Genomic DNA, 17,131 nt, shown 5'->3' with positions numbered 1-17,131 from the left:
CGGAGCCTGGTGGGCTGCCTTCTATGGGGTCGTGCAGAGTCCGACACGACTGAAGCGACTCAGCAGCAGCAGCTTGTGTATTGCCCCAGGTGTAGGTAATAAAGGGCTGCATTTTCTGAAGAGAATTTAAAAACAGTTATGAAACTAACTAAAAGCCAATCTGCTTGCGATTATTACCATGTCCTAACAATTCTAGGCAGTGCTGTTAACAAATTGAATTGTATTCCTTCCAAAGAGATGTTTTGAAGTCTTAACCTTCAGTACCTCAGAATGCAAGCTTAATTGGAAATAGGATTGTTGCAGATGTAGTTAATTAAGTTAAGATGAGGTCATACTGGAGTAGGGTGGGCCCCAATCCAAAATAAGAAGTGGAGTCCTTACAAGAGGTGGCTGTGTGAAAACACAAAGACACAGGAAGAACAGCCTGTGGATGTTGTAGGCAGGGAATGGAGTGATGCATTATCAAGGTAAGGAACGATACTATGTATATGTCAACACCAGTCTCTCAATCCGACCCCCCACGCCACCCCTTTCCTCCTTTGGTATCCATAGGTTTGCTCTCAATGTCTGTATCTCTCTCTCTGTCCTGCAAGTAAAATCATCAGTACCATTTTTCTAAATTTCACATACATGCGTTAATATAGGATATTTGTTTTTCTTTTTCTGACTTACTTCACCAGGTACAACAGTCTCTAGGTCTATCCACATCACTCAAATTACCCAATTTCATTCCTTCTTATGACTGAGTAATACTCCATAGTTCCTATGTACCTGATAGTTCATATAAAATACATAACTAATGAAAACCTACTATATAGCACAGGGAACTTTACTCAGTGCTCTCTGGTGATGTAAATGGGAAGTAAATCCAAAAGAGGGGCTATATAGATATGTACAACTGATTCACTTTGCTGTACCTTAGAAACTAACGCAACATTGTAAAGCAACTATGTGGTGGTCGTTTAGTTGCTAAGTTATGTCCAGCTCTTGTGACCCCATGGACTATACCCCACGAGGCTCCTCTGTCCATGGGATTTCCCAGGCAAGAATACTGGAGTGGGTTGCCATTTCCTTTCCAGGGGATCTTCACCACCCTAGGATTGAACCCAGATCTCCTGCATTGCAGGTAGATTCTTTACTGTCTGAGCCACCTTACTCCAATAAAAATCAATTTAAAAAATGTTTTGTTGTGTTTTGTTTTTAAAAAGGCAAGACAAGGAACACAAGGACAACATTACTGCACCAGAAGCTGACAGAGAGCAAGGAACTTAACTGTCAGAGCGCTCAGAAGATATTACACAGACCCTGTAGCCCCTTGATTTCAGACTTCTGGACTCCAAAACTATGACAGCATAAATGTCTGTTGTTTTAATCTACCCAATTTATGATGGTTTTTTACAGCAGTACTAGGAAACAAATACAAACAATAAGGATAGACTACTCCTCTATCCTCTTTCAATCACTAATTTAGTGACTAACAAAAATAAAATAGTATATATTAGCAAATATTTACAAATTCTTCAGCCAAATACATTTAATTTCCAAACCTAATACTCTACCACAGTATACTAGATTTTCCTACTGATTGAAACATCACCTTGGATTTGGACAGGAAATCTAAAGGTATGAGGATGAATTGGACAAATGGGCACATAAGTGGAAAGCCAGGTCTGCCATGTATCAGTTCAGTTCAGTTCAGTCCCTCAGTCGTGTCCAACTCTTTGCGACCCCATGAATCGCAGCACGCCAGGCCTCCCTGTCCATCACCAACTCCCGGAGTTCACTCAGACTCACATCCATCGAGTCAGTGATGCCATCCAGCCATCTCATCCTCTGTCGTCCCCTTCTCCTTGTGCCCCCAATCCCTCCCAGCATCAGAGTCTTTTCCAATGAGTCAACTCTTTGCATGAGGTGGCCAAAGTACTGGAGTTTCAGCTTTAGCATCATTCCCTCCAAAGAAATCCCAGGGCTGATCTCCTTCAGAATGGACTGGTTGGATCTCCTTGCAGTCCAAGGGACTCTCAAGAGTCTCCTCCAGCACCACAGTTCAAAAGCATCAATTCTTCGGTGCTCAGCCTTCTTCACAGTCCAACTCTCACATCCATACATGACCACAGGAAAAACCATAGCCTTGACTAGACAGACCTTTGTTGGCAAAGTAATGTCTCTGCTTTTGAATATGCTATCTAGGTTGGTCATAACTTTCCTTCCAAGGAGTAAGCGTCTTTTAATTTCATGGCTGCAGTCACCATCTGCAGTGATTTTGGAGCCCAGAAAAATAAAGTCTAACACTGTTTCCACTGTTTCCCCATCTATTTCCCATGAAGTGATGGGACCAGATGCCATGATCTTCGTTTTCTGAATGTTGAGCCATGTATAGGCCATGCCTAAAGAAGGTAGGTGTGCTGACAACATCTATTAGTCACAATGTAAATGCCAAAGTAATAAATACCCTGGCATTTGTATTATGATAACCTGCTCTGATAACCACAACCATGATAAGAATATTTGTAGTGTCTTGTTATTCATTTTTCTCTCTGCCTTAGCAGCCACCTCAGTGCTCTGTAACCTCCAGACCCTGCTCCCTACTTTACAAAATCCTAAGTAATATCTGTTTTCTTTGTCTTAATGGACTGCCTTCATGTCTAAGAATCTATGAATAACCAGTCTAGAACAACTGCCAGTAACTAGAAGGCTGCCAGTAACCCAAAATGTCACCCCATATCTTTTAAGACCAGAGAGAATGATTTCCCAAATAAATTACTACAAGTTATAAATGGCTGGCTTGTAAAATTAACTGAACAGAACAATTTTAAAAATAAAAAGAGAAAATAACTGTTAAGTAACATTTTGGTTTTTTAGATCCTCCCTTTTATCTTAGTGCTCTGTTTGAACAAGCAAATAGTGCTTGCCCCATACTATCTCCACATTCAAAATACCTAGGATGGGTATTATGAATTCCCAACCTGTCAGCTTTGGCTGAATTACAGAGTGCTCAATTATGCTCTAATCGAATAGCTGCCCGATGCAGGCCACATAATGACTTCCTGATTATCTGCCTTTAAATGATGAATGAAATGAATATGTAACATTCTGTTCAAATATAGCATACTTAGCATGCCAAATGAAAACTGATTTTGTGCTCCTCTCTCTGAAAAACGTATATTTTATTGTAATTCAGTTCAATGGTTGTTCTGCTGCTTGTTTTGTAGTCATCAAGACAAACATTGAATGAGCTATCTAGGAGACCATTAGTCTTTATTTTTGCTTTCCAACAGATGCTAAAGGTGTTAAACAATGTTTAGTTTATTTGGGTTCATCTCTTTACATCTTCTCATTGGGGAAAAAATGAGAAAGGTTGTATTTTTAAGAACACTTCTTGGCAGTGTTTCAACACACATTGGGGGGAAAAAGTCTGTTTTGATGACTGTGTTGCAAAGACAACAACATTAAAATATGAATAAATTATTTATTGGCAACAGTACTTTTTATAAAGCAGCAATTTACAACCTTATCACCAAAAAAGAGTAAATGACTTGAAACCTGATTGGATTGTATGTCTGACCTGCAATAATAGGAGATTGCATGACTATAGTAACTCATTTTACTATATTTTAAATGATGTAAGTCACTTGCAAAAATATTTAAGTGTGCTCCTTCCTGAGAATTTGCAAGTACAATAGTAAACTTTTCACATTAATGGTAGATGAGATTATCTTATAAATATATCTTTCATTTCAGTTCACTCAGTCCTGTGTGACTCTGCAACCCCATGGACTGTAGCACCAGGCTTTCCTGTCCATCACTAACTCCTGGAGATTACTCAGACTCATGTCCATCGAGTTGGTGACACCATCCAACCATCTCATCTTCTGTCATCCCCTTCTCCTCCTTCCTTGAATCTTTCCCAGCATCAGGGTCTTTTCCAATGACTCAGTTCTTCCCATCAGGTGGCCAAAGTATTGGAGTTTCAGCTTCAACATCAGTCCTTCCAATGAATATTTAGTACTGATTTCCTTTAGGATGGACTAGTTGGATTTCCTTGCAGTCCAAGAGACTCTCAAGAGACTTTTCCAACACCACAGTTCAAAAGCATCAATTCTTGTAGTCCAGCTCTCACATCCATACATGACTACTGGAAAAACCATAGCTTTGACTAGATAGACCTTTGTTGGCAAAGTAATGTCTCTACTTTTTAATATGCTGTCTAGATTGGTCATAGCTTTTCTTCCAAGGAGGAAGCATATTTTAATTTCATGGCTGCAGTCACCATCTGCAGTGATTTTGGAGCCTCCAAAAATAAAGTCTATCACTGTTTCCATTGTTTCCCCATCTATTTGCCTTGAAGTAAAGGTACCCAATGCCATGATCTTAGTTTTCAGAATGTTGAGTTTTAAGCCAACTTTTTCACTCTCCTCTTTTACTTTTGTCAAAAAGCTCTTTAGTTCTTCTTCTCTTTCTGCCATAAGGGGGGTGTTATCTGCATGTCTGAGGTTATTGATATTTCACCTGGCAATCTTGAATCCAGCTTGTTCTTCATCTAGGCCAGCATTTCTCTTAATGTACTCTGCATATAAGTTAAATAAGCAGGGTGACAGTATACAGCCTTGACGTACTCCTTTCCCTATTTGGAATCAGTCTGTTGTCCCATGTGCAGTTCTGTTGTTGTTGACCTGCATACAGATTTCTGTGGAGGCAGGTCAAGTAGTCTGGTATTCCCATCTGTTTAAGAATTTTCCACAGTTTGTTTTTGTGATCCACACAGTCAAAGGCTTTGGCATAGTCAATAAAGCAGAAGTAGATGTTTTTCTGGAACCCTCTTGCTTTTTCAATGATCCAATGGATGTTGGCAATTTGATCTCTGGTTCCTCTGCCTTTTCTAAATCCACTTTTAACATCTGGAAGTTTACAGTTCACATACTACTGAAGCCTGGCTTGGAGAATTTTGAGCATTACTTTGCTGCTGTGTGAGATGAGTGCAATTGTGAGGTAGTTTGAACAATTTTTGGTATTGCCTTTCTTAGGGATTGGAATGTAAACTGACCTTTTCCAGTCCTGTGGCCACTGGTGAGTTTCCCAAATTTTCTGGCATACTGAGTGCAGCACTTTCACAGCATCATCTTTTAGGATTTGAAATAACTCAACTGGAATCCCATCACCTCCAGCTAGCTTTGTTCATAGTGATGCTTCCTAAGGCCCACTGGACTTTGCATTCCAGGATGTCTGGCTCTAGGTGAGTGATCACACCATCACAGTTATCTGGGTCATGAAGATCTTTTTTGTACAGTTCTTCTGTGTATTGTTGCCACCTCCTCTTAATAACTTCTGCTTCTGTTAGGTCCATACCATTTCTGAACTTTATTGTGCCCATCTTTGCATGAGATGTTCCCTTGGTATCTCTAATTCTCTTGAAGAGATCGCTAGTCTTTCCCATTCTATTGTTTTCCTCTATTTCTTCGAATTGATCCCTGAGGAAGGCTTTCTTATTTCTGCTTGCTATTCTTTGGAACTCTGCATTCGGATGGGTATATCTTTCCTTTTCTCCTTTGCCTTTAACTTTTCTTCTTTTCACAGCTATTTGAAAGCCTCCTCAGACAACCATTTTGCCTTTTTGAATTTCTTTTTCTTGGGATAGTCTTTATCACTGCCTCTTGTACAGCGTCACGAACCTCCTTCCATAGTTCTTCAGGCACTATGTCTGTCCGATCTAATCCCTTGAATCTATTTGTCACTTCTACTGTGTAATCATAAGGGATTTGATTTAGGTCATACCTGAATGGTCTCGTGGTTTTTCCTACCTCTTTCAATTTAAGTATGAATTTGGCAATAAAGAGTTCACAATCTGAGTCACAGTCAGCTCACGGTCTTTTTTTTCTGACTGTATAGAGCTTCTTTATCTTTGGCTTCAAGGAATATAATCAATCTGATTTTGGTATTGACCATCTGGTGATGTCCATGTGTAGAGTCTTCTCTTGTCTTGTTGGAAGACAGTGTTTGGTATGACCAGTGCATTCTCTTGGCAAAGCTCTGTTAGCTTTTGCCCTGCTTAATTCTGTACTCCAAGGCCAAATTTGCCTGTTACTCCAGGTATCTCTTTGACTTCCTACTTTTGCTTTCCAGTCCCCTATAATGAAAGAACATCTTTTATGGGTTATAGTTCTATAAGGTCTTGTAGATCTTCATAGAACCATTCAGCTTCAGCTTCTTCAGCATTACTGGTCAGGGCATAGACTTGGATTACTGTTATATTGAATAGTTTGTCTTGGAAACAAACAGAGATCATTCTGTCGTTTTTGAGATTGCATTCAAGTACTGCATTTCAGACTGTTTTGTTGACTATGATGGCTACTCCATTTCTTCTAAGGGATTCTTGTCCACAGTAGTAGATATAATGGTCATCTGAATTAAATTCACCCATTCCAGTCCATTTTAGTTCACTGATTACTAAAATGTCGATGTTCACTCTTGCCATCTCCTGTTTTACCATTTCAAATTTACCTTGATTCATGGGCCTGACATTCCAGGTTCCTATTTTTTGGGCTCCAAAATCACTGCAGATGGTGAGTGCAGCCATGAAATTAAAAGACGCTTACTCCTTGGAAGAAAAGTTATGACCAACCTAGATAGCATATTGAAAAGCAGAGACATTACTTTGCCAACAAAGGTCCGTCTAGTCAAGGCTAGGAGAAGGCAATGGCACCCCACTCCAGTATTCTTGCCTGGAAAATCCCATGGATGGAGGAGCCTGGTAGGCTGCAGTCCATGGGGTCGCTAAGAGTCGGACATGACTGAGCAACTTCACTTTCACTTTCATGCATTGGAGAAGGAAATGGCAACCCACTCCAGTGTTCTTACCTGGAGAATCCCAGGGATGGGATCCTGGTGGGCTACCGTCTCTGGGGTTGCACAGAGTTGGACATGACTGAAGTGACTTAGCAGCAGTCAAGGCTATGGTTTTTCCAGTGGTCATGTATGGATGTGAGTGTTGGACTGTGAAGAAAGCTGAGCACCGAAGAATTGATGCTTTTGAACTGTGGTGTTGGAGAAGACTCTTTAGAGTCTCTTGGACTGCAAGGAGATCCAACCAGTCCATTCTGAAGGAGATCAGCCCTGGGATTTCCTTGGAAGGAATAATGCTAAAGCTGAAACTCCAGTACTTTGGCCACCTCATGCAAAGAGTTGACTCATTGGAAAAGACTCTGATGCTGGGAGGGATTGGGGGCACAAGGAGAAGGGGACGACAGAGGATGAGATGGCTGGATGGCATCACTGACTCGATGGACACGAGTCTGAGTGAACTCTGGGAGTTGGTGATGGACAGGGAGGCCTGGTGTGCTGTGATTCATGGGGTCGCAAAGAGTCGGACACGACTGAGCAACTGAACTGACTGACTGAACTGATGTAATAGTGCTCTTTATAGCATCAGACTTTACTTCCATCACCAGTCATATCCACAACTGGGTATTGTTTTTGCTTTGGCTCCATCTCTTCATTCTTCCTGGAGTTATTTCTCTACTGATCTCTTGTAGTGTGTTGGGCACCTACTGACCAGGGGAGTTCATTTTTCAGTGTCCTATCTTTTTACCTTTTCATGCTGTTCATGGAGTTCTCGAGGCAAGAATACTGAAGTGGTTTGCCATTCCCTTCTCCAATGGACCAAGTTCTGTCAGAACTCTCCACCATGACTCATCCATCTTGGGTGGCTCATAGTTTCATTGAGTTAGACAAGGCTGTGGTCCATGTGATCAGTTTGGTTAGTTTTCTGTGATTGTGGTTTTCATTCTGTCTGCCCTCTAATGGATCAGGATAAGAGGCTTATGGAAGCTTCCTAATGGGAGAGACTGACTAAGGGGAATACTGGGTCTTATTCAGATGGGCAGGGCTATGCTCAGTAAATCTTTAATCCAATTTTATGTTAATAGGCGGGGCCATATTCCCTCCCTGTTGTTTGACCTGAGGCCTAACTATGGTGGAGGTAATGAAGATAATAATGACCTCCTTCAAAAGGCCTCATGCATGCACTGCTGCACTCAGTGCCCCAGATCCTGCAGCAGGCCACCATCTACTCACACCTCCACCAGAAAACTCCTGGACACTTTAATATACCACTTGCCAGAAACCAACTTAGGAAACTGCTGGATTTATCCATTGGTCTTCCAGTTCATTTTACAAAAACTTTTCATTTATTTTTAGCATGTCCAATTGGATAGATTTCATATAAATATGTGGCTATCCAGTTTCTCAGTAAAATTCAGATCTAGGAATACCAGGCCTATAGGGGTTGCTTCCTTAGATAAGCTATGTACTTTCTAGTTTGCCAAAATCGAGCCCATTTTCTCATTTATATTGTAAAACTGGCATCCATAGGCTTTTAGGTTTGAAACTTCTAGGACCCATTTCACAATCCCTTGTTGATCCAGTGGTATTCAAAAAGAGTTGTGTCCAGCTCAGGGACACACAGGGCCATTCACTAGATTCCAGAAGGCAGTATTAGAACTTTTGTTTACAATTATTTTATATTAAAATGAGAAAGAAATTATGCTTTGTTAAGGTTTAATAGACCCATTGGTATGGTGCCTATATTTATCATATGTATCAGACAGTGATATGTCTTATGTGGCTCAAGGGTTATTTGGAGAATAGTAAGCTTTCCATATGTGGAACATTTGACAATTCCACCAGCAATTTTAGGTAACTTTCAACGTTGTATGATATTAGAGTTTAATTAAAACTAAGGATTATATGATAAACTCCCAGAGAATGGAAGCTGACATTAAAAGATGCCTGTAAAGAATAGAGGTAATAACTAACATTGATAATAGGCAACAAGTGAACAGACTTAGCTGGCTGTATTCATAGAACTGTCCTTATCAGCCACATTATGGATAAAACCATTATGGTCTGATAAGGTCTGATAAGCTGTCCACTAAAAATGAATTTTTCAAGGTAAAAGCAACATTTTAATATTGAGAGTGAAGTGTTTTTGTACTATGAAAAAATATTTTGAAAAATGATACTTAAAAATGCTTTCATTATTCTATTCTGAAAGCCATAGTGTGTTAGTTTTAAGAGGAAAAATGCCTAAGACCTCTCTTTGTCTCTCTCACACACACATACACACTTAGATGTAGAATTGTTGAACCTGGTTTAAAATATTCCAAATATAAAGCTTCAGTGTATTTTTAAGTTATTATTATTATTATTATTTTAATGTACTCCTTCTTGAGAATTTTTCAGGTACAACAGTAAAACTTTCCACATAAATGCTAGGTTGGATTAAAAAGTTTTTATTATTGGAAAGTGATTCTTTGTTTTATTTCTTATATTTGGATCCATAAATATATTTGTGAAGTGTCTTTTTCCTTGCTATGAAAGTTGTGAAACCTAAGATTTTAATTCAAATAACCTTATAACCAGGAAGTTTAAGTGTTATACCATAGTTTTAAAACATAATTTTCAAAGCTACTACTATATTCAGTTAGATTTTCCCTTAAAAATAATTACTGTATTTCATTGATTATAAGGTATGTATTGTAACATCTCTAAATTTAGAGTACTGCTTTAGGATTGATGGGTAGCATGTGATGATTAAATTGGAAGTATGTTTCCTTTAGTAGTGCATGAAATAATATATTTTACATTTAATGGAAGATAGCACTAATAATGCTAATGATAATACCCTTAATGAGAAAAATTAATTTTGTGCAATTAATGTATTAATAAATGCAATTCTGAAGTATTTTGATTTCATGTTTTTATAAAGTACACTTTGTACATTTCATTATCTTAAAAGGTTTATAAGGTGTAAAATATGTTGCATATAAATAGTAAGTGTATATACTTTGTAAATATTAACATAATGAATGTGTATCACATAAAAAGATTTATGGATATGGCATAGAATAAAAAAATTTGGATCCATAGCTATAGCTTGTATATCATATTGTTAGTACTTTTTCTCTTTTGGAAATCTGATCAATCAATATAAAAACAAAGAAAGGAAAGACTACAGTACAGAAGTGGATCTGTGTCCCTTTTATGGACCGGACCTGCTTTGGTGGAAGAGAGCATCAAAGATAACAGTAATGCTCTATTTCTTTAGACACCTGTAGCCATATGGGTTTTCATTTTATTATTATTCAAACATATATATGCATTACCTAGACTTCTGATGTATAATATCTTAAAATGTATATTTATTAATATGTAGTTAAGGCAAGAGTACTGGAATGGGTTGCCATTTCCTTGGCAACCAGGGATCAAACCCTGGTCTCCCACATTGCAAGCAGACGCTTTACCATCTGAGCCACCAGGGAAGCCCATGATAATAGTTATTTAACACACAATATATTGTAGTAGACTTTATACTGACATGTGCCACACCATTTAAGATATTATTGTTTCTGTATTGTTCCAATATTTTTCTTATTTCTTATTAGTGCTAGGCACTGTTCTTTGATACTAAGACATGGGGGTGGAAAAATCCAGAATTCTCTTGTCTGAAAGCTTACATTCCTAGTGGGAGAGACAAACAATGAAGACGTAAATAAGATATTTCGTAAAGGAGGAAGGTAGAATCAGGAAATATACTGGAGTTGATTGGGTTTAGGCTGTAATACATACTAACTAGGGTAACTGTAAAGGCCTGAGGTTTCAGAGATTTCTAAATGAAATGGATTGGTTCTCTAAAATGCATCCCGAATCTGTATACTCCTGTTCCTCTCCCAAGCAGGATAATCTGTGTCTTCAAGGTCGACAGCAGTTTCTTCTCTGGCAGCCTTGTTATTAATACATTTATACCTATGACCTCTCCTTCTTGACCCAGAGCCTTTAAGTCAGGGGATTTCAGGTTTCCTGGGACTTTGTCTCCTTATTGTTTTCAGATTTATGATCATCTGTCTTCTTAGCTGTGGTTGATGACGTTCAGGTGTAACATGTTCTGTTAAACCAAATGAAGCCCATTCTGTACACATTCTCACTACATAGAACAAAAAGACAGTAACTTCTCTCAAGGAGCTAGGAGCTGAGATTGGGAGATCTACTCCCTTCAAAGGCAAATTTACATGACCTGTTAACAGTTTGCTGGGTTCTTTGGTCTAGACACCACCTTTAGAAATTTTTATTGTAATAACACCTACCTACTAGGAGCAAGGCGACTGAGCCACACCCACACTAGGAAAGAGAATGGAATCATCTTATGTTTACTCTGGCATTTTGACTTCAGTAATGTTCTCTTTTGAAATGATTGCTAATGAAAAATATACATCTATAATTTTTAATCAACTAGTTTCCCTGACATCCTGCTTCCTGAGGTGAGCCAGTACAGTAAATGGTGATGGGTTTTCTCCAACATATTCCTGGAAGGAGAAGACAAGTTGTGACTGCTCAGCCATAATGTTTCCTGTTTCAAACTATGGCTTGTTTTGTTTTAAATTTCTCAGTGTTCCTGGCCTCTACGTATAGATAATAAACATTGTTAGCTGTAAGCTTTTCTCTTGAGTACACAAATCATCAACTTTTGTTTATCAAAGCTAAATGGAGAGAAAAAATGAGAACATTTCCTAGTGATATTTAGCTGTAATCTTACAACTGAACCCTGAAACTCCTACAGTGTAAAAGTATTAACCGCGGGCAACACGACTGAGCGACTGAACTGAACTGAACTGAAGATACCTTGTGCAACCACTGACCTTACTTGCAGGACTGTGTCTCTATTTGTCAATTCACAAACTCCCAGGAAATTTGGTGGTTCTGCCGAAGATGGTTGTCTAGCCCAGGATTATCCCCGTGTCCATCTTAACTCCTCAGTTTGTTTTCTAACCCTTCCCTGGAATCTAGATTTGCCACTGACAGCAGCAGGTACCTTGGCTCTGTCAGTGTGACAGCTCCCATCACCCACCACTAAGCTTCTAAACATTTCATTTGTACTGTTAGGAAAATCCATGGCCTCCAGTTTCCCCCCTCCTGGCCCTTTGAATCTAAACTCCGATGATGTTCTGTTTTTACAAGTATCAGTGAATTCACTCGGACTTCCAAAGCCCCAATTCTAGTCATACACTTTGGAAGAAATTGTTGATAATACTTATTGACTCCTCTTATGGTGCTTATGACTCCTCTTATTAATCCTCTTCAGATTAATGGAAGAATGTCTGGAAAAAGATAAACTAATAAATTGACATGATCCAAATAAGACATTTTAAAAAACTTGTGCTTATATGAATATGGCATTCAGTAAATAGACTTTTAATTTACCATCATTTTAGCTATCCTTTCTTGAGCTTTTACAATTTGATGCCTCACTCAGAGCTTCATATGTGTATGTGTGTGTAAAATATATATACGTACATATTCAATGTTATGCTGTGTGTGTGTGTGTGTGTGTGTGTATAATGTAATGCATTATGTTATCATCAGAATTTCCTTTTTGGTAAAATAGGAACAATATATGTCTTCTAGGGGTTTGCCACAGTACTGAGGTAACACTCAAGAGAACTTGGCACATTGGTAATCTTTCAATAGGGCTGCTATTGCCATGATTTTGATTTAGTGTTGTTCCTATCATTCTTACTTGATAGATGAGGAAACTATTCCACAGGAATTAACTTCCTTCAGAAAGTTCACCTAATATGACAAGATTCAGATTTGAATCAAGGAATAAAATCCCAGTTTCTGAAATCATATCCCTTCTACCTAGGCATTTTGATTCTTTTACTTTTTGTTTTGTTTCAGTGAGTCAGACATATGCCTTCTTAACTGGTGTGCCTTATGCATACTATCTTTCTTTCTTTTTTACCTTTTTTTTTTTTTTTTTCTTCCTCTAATCCACTTGTTTCTTTCCCTAGCACAACTGAGCACTTCTGTCTGATGTACCTCCTGCAGGAGAGACTGGGTTGGGATGGGAAATGAGATTAGGAAATAACCTGAGGAACTTTCTCTTTTCATACCTGGACTCATTTCTTACCTCTTCTGCCTACTGTAGATCTCTGAGTTGATTTGCTAGTGGTAAAGAATCCTCCTGCCAGTGAGGATATGTAAGAGACATGGATTTGATCCCTGGATCTGAAAGATCCTCTGGAAGAGAGCATGGCAACCCAATCCAGTATTCTTGCTTGGAGAATCCCATGGACAGAAGACCCTGGAGGGCTGCAGTCCCTGGGGTTGCAAAAAATAGGACGCGGCTGAAGCGGCTTAACATACACAAATGCACATGCACATCATGTGTGTCAAAAAGGATGCTTTCTTATTTAAGCTGCATTTGTGAGAACATTCTCTCAAATACATGAAACATATTTTTATTGTTGTTTTCTTATTTATCAGTAGCACTTTAAATACCATTATCACAAGTGCCAGAGAGCTCAGAGCCAGGACCTGGATAAAATGAATGAGATGCCCAGGGTGCAAAATTTAAGGAGACTCATCCTGTGCGTTGTGCCAGTGCAGAGTCTCTGCACCTCTGTGCCACAGCCTCCTTAAAATTTGCACCACAAAAGCTTCACTTGCTTTCCCTAAGCCCACGCCTTAGGAGTCCGTCTTTATTTTTTCTGAGAGTCCCTTTCCTTAGATGATTCCTGGGTTGAGAATGAAGGCACTTTTTTACTTTGGCTTTTTCATAATAATGGGCTTAATTTACAGCCCTCTTGGAATTTGCCATGACAGGATAACAAGTTTAAAATCAGACAACGTGCTACTAAGGGCCAGGTGTTCAAAGTATAATAAACACCTCCCTAAAGATTAGAAAATGAATATTTAACTAGATGACTCCATTTGATTTCCTTCATTCATTTTTTATTATTTCAGTGAAAACGTTCTTGATAGAAATCACATTGACAGGATTTTAATATCTTCTGGTAAATGAAACCTGTCATTCTAATGGGCTTATTTCTTGACAGTAGCATTTGGTAAACTCTGGTGGCCACTGATTTTCTTTCTAGCTAAGACTAAAGGAATTCCTTGCACCTTGAACATCAAGAGTACACAATCTGTCCTGAGAGGCTGATAATTATGATGAAACTGGTTATATTAATTAGGTCATGTTTACAAAGAATTGGATGATTTTTTTAAAGTAGGAAAACAAAATAACCTCATCTAGGGAAGCTTTAAGTGCTTAATTATTGTTATTTTCCTTTCAAAGGCAAAGAAAACAATCTTGCCCATCAAAACAGTTTTTTGCAGAGAACGTTAGGTTCTTTTCTGAAAACCTAGGCCCAAGAAGGGAGGCTCTCTAGAGGTGACATTCATTAAAAAAATTAGCAGTTATTTTGGGAATAGAGGTCAACACACGTGGCTTTACATTTCCTCTGTGTCTACTTTAAGATTGTAGTTCCAGAAATGCTAATGTAGTGAGAAACATTTTAGAGCTCCAGTATCAGACTTTGTTAAGTATTTTCCAATAATCACAATTGATAGTTTGCATCTGATTTCCTATCAGAACCCAGAGAAAAGTCCCAAAGTAATGCAGAAAGCCTAATAAAAGCATCAGGTTTCTCTACACCCTCTCATATACCTAAATGTTGTCTTGTCACCTTCATTTTCATGCTTATGCTGGAGAAGGCCCAGTGTAATTTTGTTGTTGCTGTTGTTTTTAACTTGTGCTGCCAACATTAAGGGAGATTCACAAGTGTGTTGCTGTTTTTTGTTGTAAATTCTCTAAGATTCTCATGGAAGATTGAACCCAATGTAAAGGCATACTCAGGGGACACTGACACAAAATAAGGTATCCTGTTTTGCGGCTTTCGTAATGCTTGTTTCATTGCATTCCTTTGCACTGGATTGAATTAAAGCTGAACCTAAGATAAATAATGACCTTCTGATTGTCTTTCTATAAATGATGAAATGTATACAGTCACTCAACGGAGAGACAGATAAATAGCTTGCATGACCTTTGGGAGGAGAGCAAAACTATTAAAAGCTAGAGATGTGGTTTTATAAAAAAAAAAAATTTAGTTTGCTTTTTGTGTTTTTAAAAGCATTTTTTTTTTCCTTTCCATATCATGTTTGTTAATGGTTATAGTGACAGGAATTGTATTTCAGAATCTGCTCAAATCCTCATGGAAGCAGCAACTGAGACTGAAGAAAAACTGGCTCTATCAGGTTAATCTAGGATTTCCAAACTGAGTTGAGATCAAAAAAGAAACCCAAGATTTCCCGGTGAATGGGGATCTTGGCTTTATTTATTCAAAGCTCTTCCATCACCACTCCTGTATGATGCTTCTGAAATGCAGAAACCTGTCACTTCGGAGATAAACTCCTAATCCACCTCTGTCCTTGGCATTCTCTGTGTTCAGTGGGCAGGTCTCTTTGGTGTAGATATTTCCTATCACTTATTCTCAGCACTACCTTTGTGTCATAAGCTGATAGCTTTAACTGATGCTTTTCTTGTCTTCCAGATTCAACGAAGACATCCAGGCGGTTCCGCGCAGGGTTTTGAGAGCAGCCCCTGTTGAAGCTCTTCTCCAGGTAATCCCCTGGAATGACAGCACGTGTGTCATAAGCCAAAAGCCTTGCTCCTATGTTCATCCAATCAAAGCATGTGTGAGTGCTCTTCCCTAAGTGAATAAGCAATTCAACAGTAGCTTCATTTGATAATTTTTCTTGTTCATAGTCAGGATTTCAACCTTTCTTGCTGCTCATGTATATATTGGGGGAAAAAAGGCATGTGTTTATCAAAAAAAACAACAGCTGCTTCTTCCTCTTCCCAAGCTAAGTTAGTTTTCCAGGGCCCTCATTACACTCAGTGTATCCCTTACAATAATTCTCCCACTGCTTGATTTCATCTCTAGGCCAAGAGCTTCTTGCTAATAAAGATGGTGCCTTAATAATTTTATTTTTTAACCCCCAGTGCCTGACATATAGGTGCTTAAAGAAAGTTGTTCAAATGATTGAATGAACTGATGAAAACAGAAACCTTTAAAAAAATATATTGATATCCAGATATATAATAAAGTCCACCATTTGTGACTCTAAGTTTTGATTTTATATGTTTAATTTTTTCATTGGTGAGATCTTGCTTTCCAGTTAAGCAACCATGCTGACTTGGCTATTCTGTTAAATACATATGTGACCACGTGTCCTTTCCCTTTCTGGTATATATTGATACACATTTGCGCAGGAGAAAGAATGTTCATATTGGAGGAAGACTTGACATGTTCTAATGAGGCTGACTATCTCAGAGCTGGTAGTTCTCACCCTGAGAATTCTTCCTGTCACCCAGTGTGTTTCAGTCAAAGCGTTAGCCAGTTGGTGAGTAAGATTTTGGAAAAGTTCCAAGCTATAGTTAATTATGCGCTTTTTCGAAGCTCGACTGTCTTTGCTGCCTTCATGGATGCCTTTTCTCTATTTAGTATGTGGTTTGTTTTGCTTTTCTGCATATCTAACCCTATTACAGCTTTCTTTCATAAAATAGAAACATACTATAACATCGAGGCAAATTACACATTGCATTAGATTTGTTCAAAGGTTTTAAAAAGGCAGTGAGATGACATATGTAATAACACTCTGAAAACTATAAAGAATGCTACTGCTAAAAAGAATTTATCATTTAATGTCATTCATTTTCCTTTTTAAAAAGCATGTGAGAATGTCTGAATTTTGAACCTGTGACATGTATTTTTTGTGGAGTTTGGTGGACTTTTTGGTCTTTCTGATTTTTGTACAAGATGAGTTGTTTATATGTATGTATATATGTGTGCTTTCTAGAGATTTCCAGGGTAGTTTTTTTTTGCAGTTCATTTATTTTGCTTTGGTTTTGCTTGTTCATGCCTGCAGAGAATAAACTTTATGATAAAGCTGATACTTCAACTCTAAAAATGACAAGTCTGTGTGATTTGTAGTGGGGGGTGATCAAGAAAAAGAACAAGCTGAGGAAAAATTAAATAGTTCCCAAAGAGCATTTTACTTACTGAAATATAATCCCAAAGGAAATTGCTATAATGTAAAAGACTTGGAATAAGAATTCTTGATATTAGGTACATGTAAGTTACGGTCAGAGGAGCTAAGAAATTGATGAGTTGTAGATAATCTCTGTTGCTGTGTTTGAAGACAGTTCGTGGGTGAATTCTGAAATGGAGTCCTCTGTTGGATAGATACTTACTTTGGTAGCTTCAATATTATTGATCCAATGAAGATAAAGAGG

The 17,131-nt window shown here is 38.3% G+C and overlaps 1 protein-coding gene across 1 annotated transcript in view; it reads left to right on the top strand.

The window, feature by feature from the left end:
• The first annotated feature begins 356 nt into the window (after window positions 1-356).
• TENM2 (teneurin transmembrane protein 2) overlaps window positions 357-17,131 on the top strand; it is a 1,791,425-nt gene continuing 1,774,650 nt past the window's right edge. Inside the window, exons 1-2 of the mRNA XM_044947351.2 lie at window positions 357-467; window positions 15,387-15,456. The gene's annotated coding sequence lies outside the window, so the exon portion shown is untranslated. The remainder of the gene's footprint in view (window positions 468-15,386; window positions 15,457-17,131) is intronic.

The sequence above is a fragment of the Bubalus bubalis genome, chromosome 9 (genome assembly GCF_019923935.1).
Source record: "Bubalus bubalis isolate 160015118507 breed Murrah chromosome 9, NDDB_SH_1, whole genome shotgun sequence".
NCBI lineage: Eukaryota > Metazoa > Chordata > Mammalia > Artiodactyla > Bovidae > Bubalus > Bubalus bubalis.
This window is presented reverse-complemented; position numbering and strand designations above follow the sequence as displayed.